Below are 9,664 nucleotides of genomic sequence, written 5' to 3' on the forward strand. Positions count from 1 at the left end.
TCCACTGACAGAAAACAAAAAATCAATAAAGAAAAGTACAGGAAGGTACAAATGATGACGGACAATAGCTCCGAAGACCAGAATAGCAATAGCGACTCCGGAAACAAGAGACTAAGCTGTCTCAAATTACATAATGTACTTGCCAAAGAGGATTACCAAACCATTTGGGTTACCCTCACAATAGCAGGGTCCCCAGTTAGAATGGAGCTAGATACAGGATCAGCTCTAACCGTAATAAATTGACGAGATTACGAGAGGCTATTTTCGCATATACCTCTAAAAGACACATCCATTATCTTAAAAACATATACGGGGCAGAAAGTCTACCCCAAAGGAAAAATAAGGGTGCCTGTGGTATACAACGGCAAAGAAAGACAAAAATTGTATTTATACATTCTACAAGATGGTGGTCCACCGTTGTTGGGACGTGAATGGATAAGGAAGATACGTTTAGACTGGCACTCCATTCAGGCACTGACGGTGACCAGTAAGGAAAAAAACAATGATGACATCATACCTGAACGATTAAAAGACATGTTGGCCAACGCCAAAGAAGTGTTTCAAGAGAAACTAGGAACCTTGAAAGGCATCACTGCCTCAATAAAAGTGGAAGATACAGCAATTCCAAAATTTTTTAAGTCAACACCGGTGCCATACGCAATACGTCCGGCAGTCGAGGCAGAGCTGAAGAATTTGGAAAAGGCAGGCGTATTATCCAAAATAGATTGGAGCGAATGGGCAACACCCATCGTTCCAGTCATGAAAAAAACATTGAAAAATAACTCTGAGGAACAGAAAAAAATTCGCATCTGTGGGGACTTTAAGGTGACTGTAAACCCGGTCCTTCACACGGTACAGTATCCTCTTCCGAGGATAGAAGATATTTTCGCCTCACTATCAGGAGGGAAACGTTTCACAAAAATTGACTTGGCACAGGCATATCTACAGATGGAGGTTGAGGAGACCTCTAAAAAGTATCTCACAATAAACACACACAAAGGCCTGTACCAGTACAATCGACTGGTTTTTGGAATAGCATCAGCTCCAGTTATCTGGCAAAGAGCTATGGAGCAAGTCCTGCAAGGGATTCCGGGGACTCAATGCTACCTAGACGACATCCTTATAACAGGAGAAAACGACAACGAGCACCTTGCCAATTTGGAGCAGGTGCTCACTAGGCTGAAAGAACGGGGCCTACGAGCAAATCGCCCCAAGTGCGAATTTTTCCAAAATCAGATATCATATTGTGGCCACATAATTAATAAGGAAGGGTTGCATAAGTCACCTGAAAAAATTGAAGCAGTTATAAAAGCCCCAGCACCTGAAAATGTTTCACAATTAAGGTCATTCCTGGGATTAATAAATTACTATCATAAATTTTTACCGAAATTATCAACTATTCTACACCCTCTCAATGATCTTCTACAGACAGGAGTGATTTGGAAATGGAACGAAGACTGTAAACGTGCCTTCCATAAATGGAAAGACTTAATCACATCCGAGAAAATTTTGGCTCATTACAACCCATCACTACCAATCAGACTGGCGTGCGATGCATGCCCTTACGGCATAGGAGCGGTATTGTCACATAGATTCCCTGATGGCTCGGAACGGCCGATAGCTTTTGCGTCACGCTCATTGAACTCAGCTGAGCGTAACTATGCCCAGATAGACAGGGAAGCACTCAGCCTGGTATGGGGAGTGAAGAAATTCAACCATTACCTACACGGACAAAAATTTACCTTGCTGACTGACCATCAACCCCTCATCTCCATATTCAACCCTAAAAAAGGTGTCCCCATTATGACGGCACAAAGACTACAGAGGTGGTCCCTTTTTCTAGGGGCACACCAATACAACATTGAATACAAAGTGTCAAAACAGCATGGGAATGCTGACGGTTTATCACGCCTACCATTGCCAACGATAGAAGAGGCACCTACAGTAGACCCAGTAGAGATATTCCACTCTACCATAGTGGAATGTCTACCGGTGACAAATTCTGCCATTGAAAGGGAGACAAGAAATGACCCTACCCTCTCACGGGTCTACGATTTAACAGTGAAAGGATGGCCAGCACATGGCGAACCACTGTTGCCAGCATTCTCGCAAAGAAGAGAACAGCTGTCAGTGTGCCGAGGAACCTTGATGTGTGGATCCAGAGTGGTGATTCCACCCAAACTCCAGGATAAAGTGCTAAAGGAGCTTCACGAGGGGCATCTGGGTGGAGTGAAAATGAAGAACCAAACTAGGGCGTTTGTATGGTGGCCAGGTATCAATGGAGACATCAAAGACATGACCAAGAGCTGCCTAGGATGCGAGAAGGTCAAAAATGCTCCGCCACAGGCCCCTCTACATCCATGGGAGTGGCCCTCACCTCCCTGGCAAAGGGTGCACATCGACTTTGCTGGTCCATTTATGGACTCAATGTTCTTAATTGCAGTTGATGCACACTCCAAGTGGCCGGAGGTAATAAAGATGTCCTCCACCACCACGGAAAAAACCATCACAGTATTAAGGACCATATTTGCCAGGAATGGGCTGCCGGAGCAGATATGTTCTGATAATAGACCGCAATTTGTGTCCGAAGAATTCAGAAAGTTCTTAAAGAACAATGGAGTAAAGCATTAGACGTCCGCCCCATACCATCCCGCCACCAATGGATTGGCTGAAAGGTTTGTCCAGACCTTCAAGAAGGCCATCAAGGCCATGGGTAATGAAGACATAAAACTTCAGCACAAGGTGGATAACTTCTTATTTGCATATAGGAATGCAACGCATATGGTTCCTAGCCAAACTCCCGCCATGATGTTCTACAATAGAAACCTAAGATGCCGGCTGGATTTGGTCAAGCCCAACATCCGAAGGGACGTGGAGAACCGGCAGTTTCAGGGCATGAATGAAAGGCCAACTAGGGCCTTCCAGATAGGCCAACCGGTTTTGGCCCGGGACTACCTTACCGAGAAATGGCAGCCTGGAACTATCTGCACACGATTAGGACCACTGATGTATACCGTGGACATCGGAGACAGCATAATAAGGCGCCATGCTGACCAAATCATCAAGTCATCCGAAAAGGGACAACCTACACCACCACTCTATACATCTAATGATGAAGTAGAGATACCCATATCTACCTCCGATCCGGTGATACTGGAGCCCGATGAACCCGACACTGGCCTTCATGCCGAATCAGCCTTGCCAGAAGAACCTACTACACCCCCGAGGCGTTATCCGGACCGAGTCAGGAAGCCTCCTGAGAGACTAACTTATAATTAATTAATACAGCAATGTATATTATTTTGCATATAACATGTAATTAATAATTACTTAAAATATGATGTACTAGTTAGCTGGAAGGGGAGGAATTGTGGTGTATGTGCCTTTAAGCGCAATTATGGTGTATGTGCCTTTAAGAGCCCCAGGTGTGCGTAATGCCGGTAATTGCCACTTGGGCTATATAAGCCTGTGTATTGTGTATATCCTTTAGAAACCCCCCCCAGACTTGCTTAGTAAATACCTATGAACCAACTCCTGTCTTCAGTGTCTTTATCTACACACGGACACTACAAGAATGACCAAAAATTGTTATAAAGGGAGAAAATAGAATGAGAGTATTCTAGCAAGAAACATAAAAAACAATTGCAGGAGCTTCTAAAAGTATGTAAACATGGAGAGTAACAAAAGTAAGCATTGGTCCCTTAGAGGCCGAGACAGGAGAAATTATAATGGGGAATAAGGAAATGGCAGCGACTTCAAACAAATATTTTGCATCTGTCTTCACAGTAGAAGACACAAATAGCATACCAAAAATAGCAGGGAACCAAGGGGCTGATGAGAGTCAGGAACTTAAAGTAATTAATATCAGTAGAGAAAAAAAGTACTTGAGAAACTAATGGGACTAAAAGCCGACAAATCCCCTGGACCAGACGGCCTACACCCTAGGGTTCTAAAAGAGGTGGCTGCAGAGATAGTGGATGCATCGGTTGCGATCTTCCAAAATTCCCCAGATTCTGGAACAGTCCCAGCAGATTGGAAGGTAGAAAATGTAATCGCACTATTCAAGAAAGAGGGAACAGAGAAAGCAGAGAAGTACAGGCCAGTGAGCCTAACGTCAGGAAAATGCTGGAATCCATTATTAAGGGTAAGAGGGCACTTAGAAAATCATAATATGATCAGGCAGAGTCAACATAGTTTTATGAAAGGTAAATCATGCTTAAACAACTTTAGTGTTTTTTGAGGATGCAACTAGCTGGGTAGATAAAGGGGAACCGGTGGATGTAATATATTTGGATTTCAAAAGGCATTTGATAAGGTGCCACATAAAAGCTTGCTATGCAAGATAAGGGCTCATGGGGTTGAGGATAATATATTAGCTACAAGGACAGGTTGGAAAAGCTGGATTTGTTTTCATTCGAGCAAAGGAGGTTGAGGGGTGATGTGATGGAGGTGTACAAGATTATGATGGGTTTGAATAGGCTAGACGGGGAAAGGCTGTTTCTACTAGTGGATGGTTCAATGACTAGGGGACACAGATTTAAGGTTTTGGGCAAGAGATACAAAAATTCCCGGAAATAGTGGAGAACCAAGGGTCTAGCGAGAATGAGGAACTGAAACAAATTAGTATTGTAAAAAAATAGTACTGGAGAAATTAATGGGTCTGAAAGCCAATCAATCCCCTGGACCCAATGGTTTACATCCTAGGGTTTTGAAAGAGGTGTCTATAGAGATAGTAGATGCATTGGTTGTCATTTTCTAAAGTTCCAGCTTCTAGAACAATTCCCACGGATTGGAAGGGAGCAAAATGTAACCCCACGATTTAAGAAAGGAGGGAGAGAGAAAACAGGGAATTACAGACCAGTTAACCTGACATCAGAAGCAGGGAAAATGCTAGAATCTATTATTAAGGACGCGGTAACAGAGCACTTATAAAATAATAATAGGATTTGGCAGAGTCAACACGGAATTCTGAAACAGAATTCGTGTTTTACAAATCTGTTAGAGTGTTTTGAGGTTGTAACTAACAATAGATAAGGGGAAGCCAGTGGATGTGGGGTATTTGGATTTTTAGAAGGCATTCAATAAGGTGCCACGCAAGAGGTTATTAAACAAAATTAGGGCTCTTGGGAATGGGGGTAATATACCAGCATGGATTGGTTAACTGACAGAAAACAGAGAGTAGGAATAAACGGGTGATTTTCGGATTGGCAGGCTGTAACTAGTGGGGTATCGCAAGGATCAGTGCTTGGGCCTCAGCTATTCACAATCTACATCAATGATTTGGATGAGGGGACTAAAAGTAATATATCCAAGTTTGCCGATGATACAAAGCTGGGTGGGAATGTAAGTTGTGAGGAAGATGCAAGGAGGCTTCAAGGTGAAATAGACCGGCTAAGTGAGTGGGCAAAACATGGCAAATGGAATATAATGTGGAGAAATGAAAAGTTATCCAATCTGGTAGGAAAAATAGAAAAGCAGAATATTTTTAAATGGTGAGAGATTGAGAAATGTTGGTGTTCAGAGGGACCTCGCTGTTCTTGAACACGAATCACTGAAAGTTAACATGCAGGTTCAGCAAGCAATTAGGAAAGCAAATGGTGTTATCACAAGAGAATTTGATTAAAAGAGTAAAGACGTCTTATTACAATTATATAGGGCCTTGGTGAGACTACACCGGGAATATTGTGTACAGTTTATGTCTCCTTACAGAAGAAAGGATATACTTACCACAGAACCATATAAATTTACAGCACAGAAGGAGGCCATTCGGCCCATCTTGTCCGTGCCAGCCGACAAAGATCTATCCTCCCTAATCCCACTTTCCAGCACTTGGTCCATAGTCTTGTAGGTTTCAAGTACATTTTAACTCTGATGCGGGTCTCTAACTCTACCACCCTTTCAAGCAGTGAGTTCCATACCCCCAGCACCCTCTGGGTGAAAAGAATTCTCAAATCCCCTCTAATCCTTCGACCAACTGCTTTTAACCTATGACCCCTGGTTACTGACCCATCTACTAAGGGAAATAGGTCTTTCCTATCCACTCAATCTAGGCCCCTCATAATTTTATACACCTCAATTAGGACTTTCCTCAGCCTCCTCTGTTCCAAAGAGAATAACCCCAGTCTATCCAAGCTTTCCACATAGCTAAAATTCCCCAGCCCAGGCAAAATCCTCATAAATCTCCTCTGCACCCTCTCTAGTACAATCACATCCTTCCTGTAATGTGGTGACCAAAACTGCATGCAGTGTTCTAGCTGCGGCCTAACTAGTGTTTCATACAGTTCAAGCATAACCTCCCTGCTCTTATATTCTCTGCTTCTGCTAATAAAGACCTTTCTCCCTGGGTGCAGAGGAGATTAAATTGTTTTCACCCAGAGGGTGGTGGGGGTCTGGAACTCACTGCCTGAAATGGTGGTAGAGGCAGAGACCCTCAGCACATTTTAAAAAGTACGTGGGTGTGCACTTGAAGAGCAGGGCAACGAACCAAGAGTCTGCAGGACCAGTTCATGGAATGCATTCGGGAGAGTTTCCGACAACAATATGACAGGGAACCAACCAGGGAACAGGTAATTTTAGATCTTGTGCTGTGTAATGAGATGGTTAATTAGCAATCTCATAGTAAAGGATCCTCTGGGGCAGAGTGATCATAATATGATAAAATTAACATGAAATTCTGAGAGTGACTTGCCCAAGTCCAAAACTAGAGTCTTAAACTTAAATAAAGCCAATTACATAGGTATGAGGGGCGGGTTGACTAAGGTAGATTGGAAAAATAGATTAAAAGGTATGGCAGTAGATAAGCAGTGGCTAGCATTTAAAGTAATATTTCATAATTCTCAACAAAAATACATTCCATTCAGAAACAAAAACTCCACGGGAAAAGTGATCCAACCGTGGTTAACTGAAGAAGTTGTGGATAGCGTTAGATTGAAAGAAGATTATAATGTTGCAAAGAATAATAGTAAGCCTGATGATTGGGAGAGTTTCAGAAACCAGCAAAGATTGAACCAAAAATTGATAAAAAGGGGGAAAATGGAATGATAGAAAACTAGCAAGAAATATAAAAGGAGATTGTAAGAGCTTGTACAAGTATGTAAAAAGGAAGAGAGAGTAGCAGAAGTAAACATTGGTCCCTTTGAGGCTCAGACAGGAGAAATTATTATGGGGAATAAGGAAATGGCAGAAACGTTAAACCAATATTTTGTATCTGTCTTCACAGTAGAAGACACAAAAACACATACCAAAAATGGTGGGGAACCAAGGGTCTAATGAGGGTGAGGAACTTAACGTAATTAATATAAAGCAGAGAAAAAGAACTAGAGAAACTAATAGGACTAAAAGCCGACAAATCCCCTACATCCTAGGGTTCTAAAAGAGGTGGCTGAAGAGATAGTGGATGCATTGGTTTTGATCTTTTAAAATTCCCCAGATTCTGGAATGGTCCCAGTGGATTGGAAGGTCGCAAATCGAACACCGCTATTCAAGAAAGGAGCGAGAGAAAACCCAGGGAACTACAGGCCAGTTAGCCTGACATCAGTCATCGGGAAAATGCTGTAATCCATTGTTAAGGAAGTGGTATCAAGTCACTTAGAAAAATCATAACATGATTAGGCAGAGTCAACATCGTTTTATGAAAGGGAAAACATGTTTGACAAATTTATTTGAGTTTTTTGAGGATGTAACTAGCAGGGTAGATAAAGGGGAACCAGTGGATGTAGTATATTTGGACTTCCAAAAGGCAATCGATAAGATGCCACATAAAAGATTATTGCACAAGATTAGGGCTCATGGGGTTGGGGTAATACAGTAGCATGGACAGCGTATTGGTTAATGGGCAGAAAAGAGAGTAGGGATAAACAGATCTTTTTCAGGTTGGCAGGTTGTAACTAGTGGGGTGCCGCAAGGATCAGTGTTGGGGCCGCAGCTATTTACAATCTATATTAATGACCTAGATGAAGGAACCAAGTATAATGTATCCAAGTTTGCTGATGATACAAAGCCAGGTGGGACAGTAAGCTGCGAGGAGAACACAGAGAGTCTGCAAAGGGATATAGATAGACTGAGTGAGTGGGCAGTAAGGTGGCAGATGGAGTATAATGTAGGGAAATGTGAGGTTATTCACTTTGATAGGAAGAATAGAAAAACAGAATATTTTTTAAATGGTGAGAAACTTTTAAATGTTGGTGTTCAGAGAGATTTGAGTGTCCTCGTGCAAGGAACACAGAAAGCTAGCATGCAGGTACAGCAAGCAATAAGGAAGGAAAATGGCATGTTGGTCTTTATTGCACGAGAGTTGGAGTATAAGAGTAAGGAAGTCTTACTACAATTGTACAGGGCCTTGGTGAGACCACAGCTGCAGTACTGTGTAGTTTTATTCTCCTTACCGAAGGAAAGATATACTTGCCTTGGAGGCGGTGCAACAAAGGTTCTCTCGATTGATTCCTGGGTTGAGAGGGCTGTCCTTTGATGAGAGATTGTGTAGAATGGGCCGACACTCTCTGGAGTTTAGAAGAATGAGAGGTGATCTCACTGAAACATCCACGATTCTGAAGGGGATTGACAGGGTAGATGCTGAGAGGTTGTTTCCTCGGCTGGAGTGTCTAGAACTCGGGGCAGAGTCTCAGGATAAGGGGTCGGCCATTTAAGACTGAGATGAGGAGGAATTTCTTCACTCAGAGGCTGTGAATCTGTGGAATTCTCTGCCCCAGAGGGCTGTGAGTGCCGAGTCTTTGGATATATTCAAGGCTGAGATGGATTTTTGGACTCTGGGGGATCCAGGGATATGGAGATGGGGCGGGAGAGTGAAGTGAGGTCGATGATCAGCCAGGATCTGATTGAATGTGGGAGCAGGCTCGAGGGCCCTGTTACCCACTCCTGCTCCTGGTTCTGATGTTCTGAAGGAGCTGGAAAGTGTGACTGGGGAGGTTCGCTCTCTGTGAGACAGGCCGGCGCGGACAAGAGTCCTTCTGAGCTGTAAATGTCTATGATTCTAGGATCTCCACACTCACCATCGCCGCCCGCCCAGTCTCTGATCCGCCGCTCCTCAGTCCGGTTTCCAGCGGCTCCCCCGTAACTCGGCCATTTTATCTCCGGAACCGTTTCTTCCTCAACCGAGTTTTACAAGAGCCTGTGTTTCATCCGGGGTATTGGAGCAGCACCGAGCATGCGCACTGCGGCCACAGAGCGCGCAAGTGCAACAAATTAATGTCGATCACTGAATCCGTCTCTTCTGTTGGCTGCGGCTCATAGATTGACAGCTGCACTCACCAATCAGAGCCCGTAACGCCACAAGGCCACGCCCACTATGTTAAGAGGCGCTGGTTGTTCGGGGTCACGTGGCTCCTGATGTGACCCCGCGCGGCCGTTCAACCGCCTCAGCGGAAGCCCGGGAGAGCGCGGATGACGCCATCGCCCCGCCCACAGCGGCTGCGATTGCTGAGGGGCGTGGCCACTCCTACTACGCCTGCGCCGGACGCACCGCTTAAGTAGGCTTACGTCATCAATGCTGGTACTGGGCCCACTCCTGCAGTATTAACAGTTTTTTTTAATTCATTGCTGGGATGTGGGCGTCGCTGGCTAGGCCTGCATTTGGTGCCCATCCCTAATTGCCCTTGAGAAGATGGTGGTGAGCTGCCTGCTTGAACCGCTGCAGTCCATATGGTGT

At 44.1% G+C, this 9,664-nt stretch overlaps 1 pseudogene across 1 annotated transcript in view; it reads right to left on the reverse strand.

Annotated features, from left to right (window-relative positions):
* Positions 1-9,183, reverse strand: part of LOC147092660 (uncharacterized) — a 59,059-nt pseudogene extending 49,876 nt beyond the window's left edge. The window contains exon 1 of the transcript XR_015075059.1: positions 9,009-9,183. The product of XR_015075059.1 is annotated as an uncharacterized LOC147092660 (transcript). The remainder of the gene's footprint in view (positions 1-9,008) is intronic.
* Between the last annotated feature and the right edge of the window lie 481 nt (positions 9,184-9,664).

The sequence above is a fragment of the Somniosus microcephalus genome, unplaced genomic scaffold, assembly GCF_052327205.1.
Source record: "Somniosus microcephalus isolate GS21.2 unplaced genomic scaffold, FLI_Smic_1.0 unresolved_chr2, whole genome shotgun sequence".
NCBI lineage: Eukaryota > Metazoa > Chordata > Chondrichthyes > Squaliformes > Somniosidae > Somniosus > Somniosus microcephalus.